Source organism: Pteropus medius, unplaced genomic scaffold, assembly GCF_902729225.1.
Source record: "Pteropus medius unplaced genomic scaffold, Ma_sr-lr_union100, whole genome shotgun sequence".
NCBI lineage: Eukaryota > Metazoa > Chordata > Mammalia > Chiroptera > Pteropodidae > Pteropus > Pteropus medius.
The window spans coordinates 1,018,386-1,033,674 of NW_024348530.1; positions in this window are offsets into that span (position 1 = coordinate 1,018,386).

Consider the following 15,289-nt stretch of genomic DNA (forward strand, 5'->3'; position numbering starts at 1 on the left):
CTAGAATAAGGCTATACTTTTCCTGAAGCAATACCCTTACTTAGCTCCTTCTCCTGCCATATACTGCTTCCCTTAGAGCCTTACAGGTTTTTCTTGAGCTCATTCTCTCAATAAAACATTTGCACAAGAATTCCAATGTCAGGCCTAGCTCCTAGGAAGTATTAACTAAGACATGAGTGTTTCTAAAATAAATAATTGTGGATGTTTGTAATTGCTTCTAAGTAGGAGAAATTATTTGACAAACTCTGTTATCAGGGAATATAACATCAAAAGCAACAACAACAAAACATTATTGACCTTTCAGACAGCCATACACAATTTTGGGGTGACTAACTGTTAGTAATATACATGGTATGTATGAGATGGAAGTGAGCTCAAAGAGGATCCAGTCTTGTAGTTCTCAACTACTGCTCTCTATCTCAACACAGATAAGAAATAGTCTATGCTCCCAAGGTAATGGTAGCTTTGAACTTCAATGAGGTCAGAAGATTATGTTAAACCTTGGTTAGGAATGTTGGGAAAGCCTCAGAATTATTGATTCTAATAAATGATCCCCATGCCTGACTCTGATCTAGTTTTACAAATAAGGAAATGCAAGAGGCATAAAGGCAACTTCTCCAAGGTCACAGAACTACTCTGTGGCAGAGGAGGAATCAGCTCATGTTTCCCCATCCTTAGTACAGGATTTGATCTAGCATAGCATTTTCCAAAATGTGCTTTTTGGAACACTAGTCACTAGTTCTATGAAATGTTCCATATGAGAATGTGTGTGTGTGTGTGTGTGTGTGTGTGTGTGTGTGTGTGTGTGTGCTGGCGTGCTGTATAAACGTCCCTCAGAATTAGTAATTCATGGTACTCACTTTGGAGTAAGCTGACTCAATTGATTATCCTAGGGAGTTGATAGGTACTGTGAATGTTTATCTGAGCCACTTGGTAAAATACATTTTATTTTTAATGTTAAAGTGAGAATAGAAAATGTTAGCAGCTTGGTTTTAATCTGCAGGGGATAAAAAAAAGGAAGAAAGAAGGAATCAGAAGGTTCATGAAAGGCTAGCAACCACCTGATATTTTCATTAAAAAAAACATATAGAAGTCTATAGAAGTCTTACACATTAAGAGTTACAAGAACACTTATAGAAGGAATAAAATGTATATAGAAATGTTTTTCAAATCTTTTTGGTCAAAGCCAGATTATAGCTCAAACAAAGCAGAGAAAATGGCCATGTTAAATTTTATATAGAATTATTAAATCCCATACATTCTCTCAGAGAGACCAAAATTAGAAAGAGCTACAACTTGTTATTTTCTTTCACTTGTATATAAATAATAATGATAATAATAATTAATTAATTAATTAATTAATTACTAACTAGTATATAAGAAACATTATCCATGCTTAAATATAGCCCACAGGTTACTGTGGTTGTTTCTAAATGTGTATAATGAACACCATCAAACAGAATAAATCATCCCATTAGCCTCTTTCAGCTGACCCCATAATGCCAATACTAGAAAAATAGAAACATTCAATTTAATCACTACCACGAGGAGGCCAAGCATGACTCTTACTGAAATGTTATGTCTGGCTATGGGAAGTGAGCTTGAAATCAGTGGAATTTAAGGCAAGTTCTTTTGTTTCGAAACTGTGGCTAAGGGTTCCAGTTATAGATGGACTTTTTGTAATGCACTGTTAACATATCAGATATGGCTTCGACTGGGACAGATGAGGAAGAGAAAGAAGGCATCAATTTTAATAATGCCTTTGTATCAATGCTGCCAGTATTATGGCATAAATTTCTACTATACACAGTGGGGAATGCTGGATTTTTAAATTTTTTTTTTCAGCATTTCATACCTAGTCCTGTATAAAGTGCTGAGGAACTGGGGATATTTAAAAAAAAGTAGAAGAAATACTTGTCAAAATTTGCAAATGAAACGACATTTCAAAAACATGTCAAACAACCTGAAAGTAACTAATACAACCTATATGAGACATACGATGAAAAGGTCATATAGGGTAGAGCCAAATTGTAGAGACTTAAATATCAAGGTTAAATACCCTCTTTACCTATAAGATCAGTTTATGGAATCCGTATGTTTAACTTGGATTTTTTTTTTTTACAAGGAGACTCATAATCCTCAAACATAGCTGTTTCATGAAACACCTAAATAGCTTTAAGAAAATTACTTACCCTCTCTGTGTCTCAGATTTAGTGGTTAATACACAGGTTTTTGAGCCAGTATTCAATCAAAACCCAAAGTCATACTATAATTTAATGCTTCAATAGTGAAAACAACCGATTTATTAGAAGATGATTTTTAAGTTTTTCAAAGAATACATTTACAGAATGATTAGGCTAATGTGATCTCTGATCGATCTAACAATATGCTTTTTATATTTTTAAAGGAGAACATTGATAGGGATGGATTTTTCACCCAATTTCTCATTTTTTGGGGGGAGAACATATTCGGGCCCTGTAAGAAAGAGACTGAAGACAGTCTCACCTTTCATGTTATAAAAAGTATGAAAAGAACCAGAGGATGCATATATCAAAAAGAGGTGAAACTTCAAAAGAAGAGGCTTGGTTTGGGGACAGGAGTGGTAGCGAAAACTACCTTTGACTAATTCTGGTTTGATTTCAAGCCCATCTAAGCCCACAAATATAGTCATAGTGAGCAAGAAGAGTCAAGGTTGCATTACTCTGTATGTTGTAGATCCAAGAATTAAACTATTACTAATCAACATGAAATTCTGCCAATCTTTGCATTCTTTATATTTTTATTCATCAACAAGGCTCTGTAAAGTATTTGTTTATATCAGACACTAGGAGTGAGAATAACAACTCTTAGTAACTACAAGTGATTCATTTGTGTGTAAAATATGTATAATTAATTTCCTCTTATCTCCTCTACACAGCTTTGGGACCATCTTTCTTTGATGTTCAGTAGTGGCTGTTCAGGAAATGCAAATTGACTTTAATATTATTAGGCATTATAATGCATCCTCCAAAGCTAACAGAAGCTATTTTTCAATTATTTGTTATTACAGATGATTAATCACTATAAATGGTTAAGAGATAACCAAACAAAACCACAGGTCCTACTAATATCTAAAAACTTTAGAAAGCCAATAACAATGTAGACAAAGAGCCAAAAGACAAGCTAGATAACAGAATATTAAAACTATTTCAGAGATAAATGGCCAGTGGGAGCAAGGATTCTGAATAGAATAGGGAATGGCCTGAGTAACCATGGGAATTCCTCTGTCTCTCATTCAATCAAATCAGGAAGGTTTCATAAAGGAGGTATTCAGCAATATATTGAAAGACAAGGAGAGGTGGCATGACAAAACAGAAGAAATACATGGATTTTTTTTTGCACCAAGATAGAATAAGAACACTTCAAAGTGAACACATCTGTAACTACTCGAGCTGGGCTTGTCATTAGGGAGGAGTTAGGACACATCCTAAATGAACTATTTAGTTGCTATCACCAATAGATAAGTGGTTCCTTTGTTTGGGGCAGCAAAGCAGATTCTAAAGTTAAAATAAAAAGGCTCACAGATTATAAATGAAGAAAAGCGAATACATCACAAAACCGACCAACCAATGAAAAACAATTAATGTACTTGTGTAAAGAGAACAAAGAAGAGGAAAACCTTTTTAAAGAAAGCAGGCAATGTTGATTCTTAACTTCACAGATTTCTTCTCATGTTTGCATTGATTTAGCCCTCCCAATATTAGCTTATCTTCACTAGCTAAGCCAAGCCCCAGTGTCTAAAAACCCAACTTACAATAATTTTTATCAATATAAATTTTATGTTTCAACTAACTTAGCAGAATTGTCCTCAACTAATTTTTGCTATACTCTTGGCACAACTACCCTCTGCTCAAGTCTCTCCTAGGGTGAATGACCTGAATGGGCCTCTTTCACCTATAATAGAGGCTTCTGGTGTCACCATATGTACCCCAGCTGTTTCTAATTAACCCAGCCAGTCTGACTCTGAGTGGATGACTCAGAAGTCTGACTTTTCTTTAAAGAACTAAATGAATTTACACCAGAAAAAATCAGATTTAGTAAACTTAATTTCATGAAATGATTATAATTTAAACATGAAAAGATTTTTTGTGGCCCCCTCACAAACTATTTTCATTATTTAAAAATGAACAGCACTTAACATCGTATAGTAAATTGCAAGCAAGTGGAAGAAGTTGGATGACAGTGAACAATGTACTGAAATGGTAGAAAAAATCTGCAAAAGTAATCTTGTACTCATAAAGAATATATGATATATATTTTCTATATAAATTACTATTCTTATAATTCTCATTTCATATATTGAAAGCCCCTAAATGTAAAATTTCTATGAAATTCAGAAGAATACAAATGGAACAAGATGAAACTGTCCAGGGAACTAAAATCAACTTTTTTCAAGTGATGCTGAGTCCATCGATATAAAGAGATGCATCCTTAAAGCAATGAAATCCAAAGCAGAGCCAAATTAGCAAAACAGAAATCAGATTGAGGTGAAAATGCATTGCTTCTATGTGTTTAGAGGGAAGAGGAAAACAGTACTTTTTAAAGTGTGCCTCAAAAAGAAATTCTTTTGTAAGGATTCTTTTCAAACTCAGATATGCCAGTGTGAGGTTGCACTATAGTCAGAACACCTAAGGGGCAGGAGCTCTAACCTATTTGGATGAAAAAAGCAATTTGTTTGATGAAAATTTCCATAAAGTGAGAGGAAGAAAACTGTCCATCCTATACATTAAATTCTCAAAAGAATCTGTGTCACCTCTTCAGAAAATGCTTCCATTTTTTTTCTATCATCCTATTCAGAAAGACATACCAAAAAGAATAGAACCACAAGTTTAAGAGAAAATCCAGTGTGAGTATAGACAAAATGAAATATTCTACAATGAACAACTTGGGCTTGAAATATCAGATATTAGCTACCTTTAAATAATAGTTTATTATTTAAACATCGTAATGATTAATACAAGGCAAATGGAGTTGAATAGATGTGTTTAATCTTTTAGTTTCTGGAAACCAAAGGAATCACTCAAATGCTATGGTAAAAATTACATTTATCTTAAAAAAAAACACCACCTTTTCTCTAGGAGAAATATATATCTGTTCATTTTTAAATTAGCATGATGTGCATTTTTAAAACAGTCTCCAACCAAGGCTATAAAAGATGCACTTGCTAATGCATTATATAGGAATTTCAAATAACACCAAACACAGCAGTTGGATTCCTATACAGGCAGACAGGGGAAGAGAGATATTCTCGAAGAAAAAATTAAAAAAAAAAAGTTTTCTCTTTTGACTGCATATCTAACTGCATGACAACATCATGTTTCATGAAACCAATTAATCTATGTGGGCTTCAATTACACATAGGCACAATAGTAAGAAGAGATCAGAAAATGTAGATAAAGCAATGCCTTTTTAAAAAATAAAATATAAGAACAGAGAGGGTGTTCTAATTAGATGGCATGTGGAGAAAGGTGCCTGCAATGAATTTTGACGCAAAGCTGTTAAAAAAAATAATAAATAAATAAATAAATAAATAAATAAATTGCCAGCTAAGAAAAGTAGAGTGAATTACAAAGAAAAATCCTAATCAAGGTCTGCAAATGACATCAAGAACCAGAATAAATTGATGATATTTAAGAATCAGTGATAGTAATAGCTAGATTTCATTTCATTTAAAAACCTAGCACCAAAATATAGTAGGAGGTAGTATAATTTTGAAACTAAGAGCAGAGTTTGTAGTTTGATTACCTATGTGTGAATCCCCGACCCACTACATGTTAGTTGTGTGACCTTGGGCAAGTTACTTAACCTCTCTGTGCCTTAGTTTCTTTATCTGAAAAATGAAGTTCCTAATGGTGTTCTACCTCATAGAATTATTGTAAGGATTAAATGATTTAACATGCACAAAGAACTTAGAATAGAACCTGACACATAATTAGCATTCAATAATTATTAGCTGGCTAGTTTTAAAACACTCTGTTTATTAAGAATCTTTAAATTTAGCTATTGAAATAGAAATTTCCAACTCTGAAAAGGTTTTCAATAAACTACTCTTGAGAAAAAAGCTATTAGTCAAATCACATGGCATAATGAAAGAGACACTCTCACCGATAGCTTTCACTAAATTGCAGGCAGAACACTTAAGAAACAAACTTTAAAATTTTTAATTATCTTCAAAATCAGTTCCAAGTGCTATATGTTTACTAGGACAGTCATTGCAAATAACTACATAAATAAAGAAATGAGAAGGCCAAAAGCAGTTGAAGTATTGTTCCATCTCTGCATCGGCTTTGGTAGTTTATGGAATGGAATATGAGACAAAGACAAGCTGATATATTGTTTTTTGTAGGCAAAAAACATGTAATTGTTATCAGCAACCATCATATAGTAAACACCTATAAAAGGTCCTAGAGATATAAAAAAGTTATTAGATACTCTCCTGTCTTCAAAAGAAAAGCAGTCTAGGCATGGAGATGAAACACATACATACTCATGCAATAACAGCTGCCATGAGCAGTGCAGAGCTAATGGAACTTGTTATTTAAGTTACTACAAGAGTATTGCCATTATCAACAATGGAACTAGTTTCAATTCATATCGTGTGACATTTTAAAGAATATAAGAGAATGTGTACATATATTCTTCTGCATTTCCTCTTTGTTACATGTCTATGAGATAGTCTTAGACGACCTATTTTATAAAAGGTATTGAGGTTCAGAGAGAGTAGGGAAATTGACTGTAAGCACCTAAATAACAAATGGAAGAACTGAAATATGAACTCGATCTGACTCCACACTATAACATTATGGATGTTGTAATATGTTAAGAGCAAGGATGAAACTGATGGCTGAATTTTCCTGGGGAACTTTATCTCTAGGATACATGATTAATACATTAAAATCTATACACTTAGGAGCATAAGACTGCAGCATTGCCAATTTATTTCCAAGTGAAAACAATAGCAAACACATATACCTTGAGGGATAACACTGCTGCTATCCCCTAGTAAGATAGTGACAGGTCTGACATGACACTGAGATGATTCACAGATACCATTCCACATACAATAGCAATTTTTCCCTTTACTCTTTCTGTTTTGAGAATGGCAAGTAATAACAGTTGAGTTCTACCTATATGCAGGGCAAATGCCCTGTGTTCATGAATTAGCTGAATACAACATACCTCTTGAATATGACCTCCTCAGCCTTTGCTTATTATGCATCCCCTCATTACCCTATCCTTTCACACTCAGTTGTATCCATTCACTGCCAGGAGTTGGATTAACTGTTGAACAGCCTCTAAATTGAGAAGGTCTCCTCTATCATTCCGGTATCAGGAGACAGGTCCAGTTTACTTCAGGCAGCGAAATGAACACAAGGGAACTGGAATAAGAAAGACCTGAGTTTGAATTCCAGCTCTACTCTTAACTAACTATATCACAATAGAGAGGTTATTTAACTTCTCTGAGTTTCCATTTTCACATCAGTGAATCAGGAATAATGTTATTTACTTCACAGTGTTGTCCTGAGCACTGAGCAGAATGCTGTATATAAAAATCTATACATTAAAATGCCATGTTATGATACCATTCTAATGAATGGCACATTGAACAGAAAAAGCAAGTCACATCTTATAAGTATATAAAAGGTTGGATCAAATTATTTCTTGGATAGCTTCACCACTACATATACAAATAAATATTGATTCTTATAATCGCTGTCATATTTTTCAGTTATAGATATTCAATTTCTCTGTAAGAAATTGGTAAGTTATCATATTAATTGTTTTCAGAAGAGGCATAATGCAATTGGTGATCAGAATACATAAGAATTGAAGACAAATTAATTGGGAAACTTGGGACCTTGTTAAATGAGTGTAGTAATTTCTTTCTGACTTTTGACCAGGAAATATTTGTCACTGATACATTTTTCTTAGGAGTTCTGAAAATAAGTATTTGCCTATAAAAAGCAACAAACTAATTAATGAAACAGAAATGTCTGAGAATATCAGATTTAACAAACATGTGCCAGTTATCATGTCAGACTCTTTTACAGGTGGTATCTTATTTAACACTCATGAAAATGAGTGAGGTAAATATTATTGCTATTTTACAAAGGAGAAACTGAAATTCAAAGAACCTAACCTATTTAGTGAATTTTTCATAGACATTTAGTGAGTTTCTAGTAGTGCCAGATGGTAAATCAAGAGATTCTAACATCATGCAAAGTATCCTTTCTATTCTACCCCATCTGTTATGAAAATCAGAAATACTATACTGGGTCAGACCTATGATTTATCCAGCTCTCAGTGCTGGTGCTGGGGATCACAGTAGAATGTGAAGGCAAGGGTAAAAACCTGGTGCTCCAGGATAAAGATCAGTCTTAGGACTCAAGGGTCAGAAGGCATACTTGATTCAGCATTTGAGAAGTTAGTAAATTAAATCAGGAAAGTATACACAAGTTTGAAAACACATAGGAAAAACCACAACAAGCCAGACTAAGCAAAGATATGGGAACTAAAAACACCTAAATTCTGGAGACTAAGGCAAATAGTCGAGGAGTTTGGAAATTCACATAAACAAAAGGGCCAGGCTCAGCAGTCAGAATATATGGTATCAATAACAAGGCATATTCAAAACCAATGCAGCCAGGTAGCTACTGATAAACTTTAACCAGGACAAGAGACAGTTGTTGAAAGAGCCTAATAAGAATCTCTCTCTAATTCTGATTTCAAATAATTAGTTGAAAGTTTTAAAGCACCTTTCATATCTAATATCAATCAAACTCTTCTTCACCTAAAGAACACAGTCAAGGTGAAAAACTGATCAAATATTTAAAATTTTCTATTGGCTGCATAAAGACCACTTGGGGAAAACTTTAAAAACACATACTTATAGGAAATTTTGAAGCATTTTTGAAAAATCACAAAGCTTGCATTTATATTGAGAGATGAAAAGGCAAAAAGCATTTATTTCAAGATGTTGGGGGAAAATATCAGCCCACAACAAAAGGGACTTGTTTCTAAAAGAATGATAGCTAAAACCCTTCAGCTCGTTGTATTGAGAGCACAGACAATGACTTGAAAACAGTGTAAATTACAAAGCACATACTGCTTAAAGCCATCATATGGATGCATATTTTGCTGAGGTGAACATAATGAACCGGCAAACTTTATTCTCTCCTTATGTACATATGTTATAAGGACAACATGCGCTGGCAAAGTGTTGGCTATTCTATCCATGGATATGCTGATCAATAAATTTTAATGGAGCTAAATCTGCCTGTTTCTCATAGCCATGTCTTTGAAGTACACTTGATAAAATAAAAGTACCTTGTCTTTTCTTTCATGTCATAATCAAAGATGCCTCTGACCTATCCTTGATGTAAAAAAAAAAAAATGGCTAGGTTAGGTGGGCCAACATGACCAAAGGCTTTTATATCTTTGAACCACATTTTTTGCCTTTGTTTAAAATTGTATACCCTAAATGCCAGCACCTCACCAAGGTCTACATTCCACTAAGGCCTTTGACTCTGAGCATGCTCAAAATGTTTTCTTCATGTGCAAGTTGGCATGACTCTTCAATTAATAACAACAATAATCAAACAGATACTACTTATTGAGTACTTACTATGTCAGGCATTGTGCTATATACTTTATCTCATAGAAATAAAGGAAGCGTACTTGCTCCTGTCAAAGGCTAACCCCTCCATTTGTACTATGGATTTCATCTCTTCCTTTCTTCTCTTCCAATATTTCTCTTTCTCTAATGGATCATCTCTATTAGCATACAAACATGCATTAGATTTTTCTATATTTTAATAAAGAGATCCTTCCTTGATGTCACATCCAGCTACTATCCCATTTATCTATGTCTCTTCATAACCAAACTTCTCAAAAGGGTCAAATTCAATAGATTTTTCTCTGTCCACATTTTCTCCTTCCTTCTTGAAACACTCTTCTATCTCAGCTATAATAAAAGGGAGGTTTCCTTCCTTTCTTTTTGCCATATCTGTTAGTCTCCTTTGCTGCTTCTTTATTATCTATGCCCCAGAGATTGGTCCTAGGCCCTCTTTACTTCTGTTTCTAAATTCTCTCTGTTGGGTAACTCATCCTTGTATCATAATCTTAAAAATTAGTATATTGGTTATTCCCGAATATATATTTCTCATCCATAATTCTATGAACTCCAGACTTATAATAGAAAATTATCTAACTTGAAGACTTTATATTGATATTCCACATACATCTTGCACTCAGCACATCAAAAACCAAACTTTGCCATTCTCCTGATTTATGCCCAAATCTATTCTTCCCCTAATTTTCTCCATCTCAATAAATGGTGCCACCACAGAACCAGTTGTTTAAGTTAGAAACCTAGGAGTCATCCTTTATCTCAATCTCTACATTTATTATATGTATTTATTTAGTAGTAGTAATATTAACATTCATATCTATAATAATGAGGAAACAGGCCTTCTTGAACACTTGGTATGTACTAGGCACTGTGCCAAGTATTATAGATGTGTTAATTCATTTAATCCTCAAGCCAAGCCTTTGAGGTAGGTATTGTTATTCTTCCCATTTTGTAAATGAAAAAACTGAAGCAAGAAGGTGATTTGAATCCTAGGTGACAGTCTCCAGAACCCATCGCTTTAGCTAATACACTAGGCTGCCTTATTTTAGTTTAATTTATAGTGTGTCCCTGTAATTAATTTTTTTGGGTATAGGCAGCTACCTGATTGCTTAGGAAAAATAACCTTCAATGAAAATCTCTCTGTGATTCAGTTAATCTTCTACGATATGCATTACTACATATGTAGAAAGTTAAGCTCAGAAAGGTTGAGTAACTTGTTTAAGATCATAAAACTAGTGAGCATTGGATTTAGAACCCAAACAAACTTTTCATGATTCCAGAGACCAAAAGTTTAACCACCAGACAATACAAGCACCTTGTTGAGTTTGTTACACTAACAAATTCAAACTACCCATCATACATTTGCACATCACCACATCTCAGACTGTCAAATCACAACTAAGCTCTTGCTGTGCAAAGAAGGCTTTGCCTTAGGATCATACAGTCATTAGCAGTCATTCTCAGTTTTAAAGCCTTTCTGAGAGAGATGAGGCTATTCCAGAGAGAGACAACTAGTTGAAGACTATGACCATGACTAATAAAAGCATTCTTTGTCTGCAGGGCTGGCTATGTGCCATCCTTCATGTACAAAGATGAGAGTATTTACCCACTATCAGTGGGGCAGAAACTCAGGAATTTTTTCTCCAATAACAGAAGTAGAAATATGGAATACGTCTAGATGTTTTTCGTTTTTTTTTTTTCTGGGTTCATCTGAACTACCTCTATAAAATAACCTCCAGGATAAAGAGCACATACAGTAGTCATGAACTACAATTACACTATAGTCCACATAAAAATTGAATCCATGGCTCTGGCCAAAATAAGTTAGAAAGAAGTTAGAAAAGTTATTAATTTCCTCCAAAAAAAAAAGACTATTTTTTCTTCTAAGCAGGCCATATGTCAAAGCACTTGAAAGATTAGAAACATAGAAGGGCTCCAGGGTATTGGCTACAGTGAACAATTAAAATACTGTCTTTAAACATGAAATCTAACTAGTATGAGGCTAAATATTTAAGGGATTTTCTAAACAGAACTTATGCCCCAAAATTGAATATATGCTGGGCTTTGCTATTGATTTTATCAATTGCTCAGTCAAAAATATGTATGATATTAGCAGAGGGACAAAGGGAAAAGTCTAGGAACCAAAAACAATGGGAAAAATTAAAAAGGTTGGGAGAAGGAAGTGGCTCAGAATGAACCAGAAGCAGAGGCTAAAGGAAACATTAAACAATTAGCTTTGGGCATAGAAGGCTAAATGTAAAACCATAAAATTACTTACATGGATTTTATTTTATACCACATCTTAAGTCACAGAACTCAGCACTATTAACATTTACTCTAAAAAAATCCACATTACATGTACAAAACAATATATATTCATATGCATTAGAAATCATAGAATTATTTTTAAATAGCATGACTAGGCTTTTACACTATCTGTGATAAAATTTACATAATATTTTTTTACATCTTTAGAAGGGTATTAGTTCCCATTTGGTGTTGCCCGAGACATGTCTCCTATGTCATCTGCATACTTTTCACCGAAGTTTGTCCACATATGGTTAGTTAATCCTTAGAATATGGAAGGGATCATGAGCCAAAGAATTCAGACAACCTCTAGAGGCTGGAAAAGAGAAAGAAATGGATTTTCCCCTAATGCTTCCAGGAAAAAATACAACCCTATTGACACCTTGCTTTATCCATGTGTGACTCATTTTGGACTTCTAGCTTCCAGAACTGTAAGATAATAAATGTGTGTTGTTTTAAGCCACTGAGTTTGCTGTAATTTGTTACAACAATAGAAAACTAACACACACACCCCTCCCTATTGGATTCTTATCTCTTTCTCTTTCTCCACTACTGACCTCATACAATTTTTTGACTGAGAACATCTGCAACTCGATTTCTCATCTTGGTTTCCCAAGCACAGTCTGCCAAGACCAAGGATATCTTCATCTTCACACACTGCTCCTACCTGAGCTCTTGCCATTTAGTCTCAACAATTCAAAGATCTGAGGAATTAATTTGTAGCCTCAAGTGATATCTGTCCCTTTTATTTATATCATACTTTAACTTTTTCATATTAGTGTTCTCTTATTTTATTGTCTTCTCTTAGTCCTAGGTTGCTTCAGAGGGTATAAGAACAACAACAACAAAAAGGAATTTAGCTATTCATTAAGAACATTACTCGGCTCTTGATTTCCCTGATGCAGAGACAAGGCAAAGGCACCCTTGAATAACAGAGACTGCCACACAAAGGGGCAGGCTTTGACATGAGAAGAGGAAGTTTCATCTAAATCCATGCCTCTGTACCGGTTTACAAATAGAAGGATAACTGAAGGAGATAAAGGAAGAATTGTCATCAGCAATTCTATTGACCTCTAATAAAGGCAGGTGAATCCAAAGGTTTTCCTTTATGTTAATCTCTTTTTACATTGAGGTGGCAGGTCTTGTTAATTCAATCAAATATCCAGTGAATAGCTAAACTGTATGCCTACCATTTTGCTCAACTCTAAGGGTGATGGAAAATAAAGTAAGGTCTTAGTCCCTTCCCTGAGGGAGTTTGTAATCCTGTTAGGGAAACAAAATCAATATATATTAAATAATTAGAAACTAATCCAATGAAATATATGATCAAAAGCTAAAACCTATGGTTCTTATGTAATGTACCATATAATTCAGAGAAAAATGAGATCAATGAAGGGCAGCGTAGGTGGAGAATGTTTCTTAACTTGGTGTCCAGATAAGAAAGCCACTTGTTTATAATTAACTTAATTCCTTCAGCATAAGTACTATTTGTGAATGAGGATGAAGATGCCTGTAAAGTTTCATTCTCAGGCCAGGGCTAGTCTGAGTGCATCTCTGCTTTCTCTGCTAATGAGAGCAGAGTCCTTACCCCTGGTACACAAACTCAGAAAGGTAGGTAGGATAATTGAATAAAAGAGATGAAAAAAAAATGGAAAGAGGCAGTGGGGGAGCAGGGTCTAAATAAAGCAAGTCAAGGAAGAGAGAGGAAAAAGGAAGTGGCACCCACCAACCTTCAAAATGACAATTACAGACTCCTCATCAAAGCTCATAAAGCTGAGGAGAAGACAGTTGTGAGAACTAGCATCTCCCCAAATGCTGCTTCATTGGCACAAAGACACAGCTGTAGTTTCCTTTCTCTGTTTTACTCTTGCTCACCAGGAGCTTAAGAACATTCTTGGAAGATGTTTTCCACATTGCTGGCAGCAGAGGTCACTGGCATTGGACTCTCTTCTCCAAACCAGCAATGTTATACCTAAGATAACAATACTGAAAAGAAACTGAATTTGACTATATCATAATGACAAGTCTGACAAAGTGACCACATTGTGGGTGGCAGCCTGTAATTTGCAAATATCTGGAAGGTATACATCTCAGCAGCCCAAAGTACAGGCATATAGTAGACATTCAATATATGCTTGTTGAATACTCACATGAATGACTGTGGAGTATAACAAAAGCCTGAGACTATGGAGACTTTCTAGTACAATATCTCTAACAATATCATGAACTTGCTTTTAATGAATGTTCAGCAAGACACTGAGTCCCACAAAGATATTCTTATGCTTCTGGTTCTTGTCTGTCTCTTCAACTTCCTCTCATACCATTCCCCCATTTTCTCACCATGCTCCATTGACCTTCTTTCAGATTTTCAGACATTCTCTGCTTCTCCCCATCTCAGGATAGTTGCAAAAGCTATTTTTTTGTCTAGAATGTTATCCCTTCTCCTCACCCCACCACCACTGACTAGCTCCCACTCATCCTTGAGGTCCCTGTATAAATACCACAATTTCAGAAAGGATTTCCCAATCTCTTATCTGAGGCCATCTTTAAAAGTATGAACCAGTATGTCATTTACATTTATGTAATTAAGGAAAATAGTTGACGTCAGGAGAGGTAACCTAGTTCTATAATAGCTTGCCTTTAGGTGTCACTGTCATACTTGGAAGAATAAGGTGAACAAACCATAAGACTTGCTCTTTGCACTAATTATTAATTTTTGTGCCTAGTATAGCCTGGCGACAAAAACAAAAACGATAAATGTAAGTTAAACAAGGTAAGTTGAGAACTAATCAGTGTCTCTGTTATTTACTCTATAGTCTAAGAATCAGTCCCTTCCCTCCCTGTATATTTCCTCCTCAGGCAGAACATTTCCTGCCATTACACTAGCAATCTCCTTTCTACATCCTGGCCTCATTCAACACTCAGAAAATGAACATGCTGAAGAAATGGAAAACTAACTATGACCCCATAAGAATTGGGCAATGATTATACTTTTGTTCCTATCCTCTAGTCTCTTTCAAAGGCAAATGATCCTATGGGACACCTACTATCAAATTCCATGAAAGTACCCTCTCCACCTGTATGCCTTCACAAAACAGTTTACCAGATATAGTAACATAAATTCTGCTTGTTTAAGCAGTTTAAAAAAAAAAAAAAGCACCATCTTATTTGTTTTCATTCTCTCCTAAGACCATACTAGAAATTCCTTGGCAATATTCTCATTTTGGTCATACTGAGAATGACAGCTTGGTCTCCATGAACATGACAATGCATAGTGGCTCTTTCTTTTTGCTGTATTGTCAAAGGTCTTTA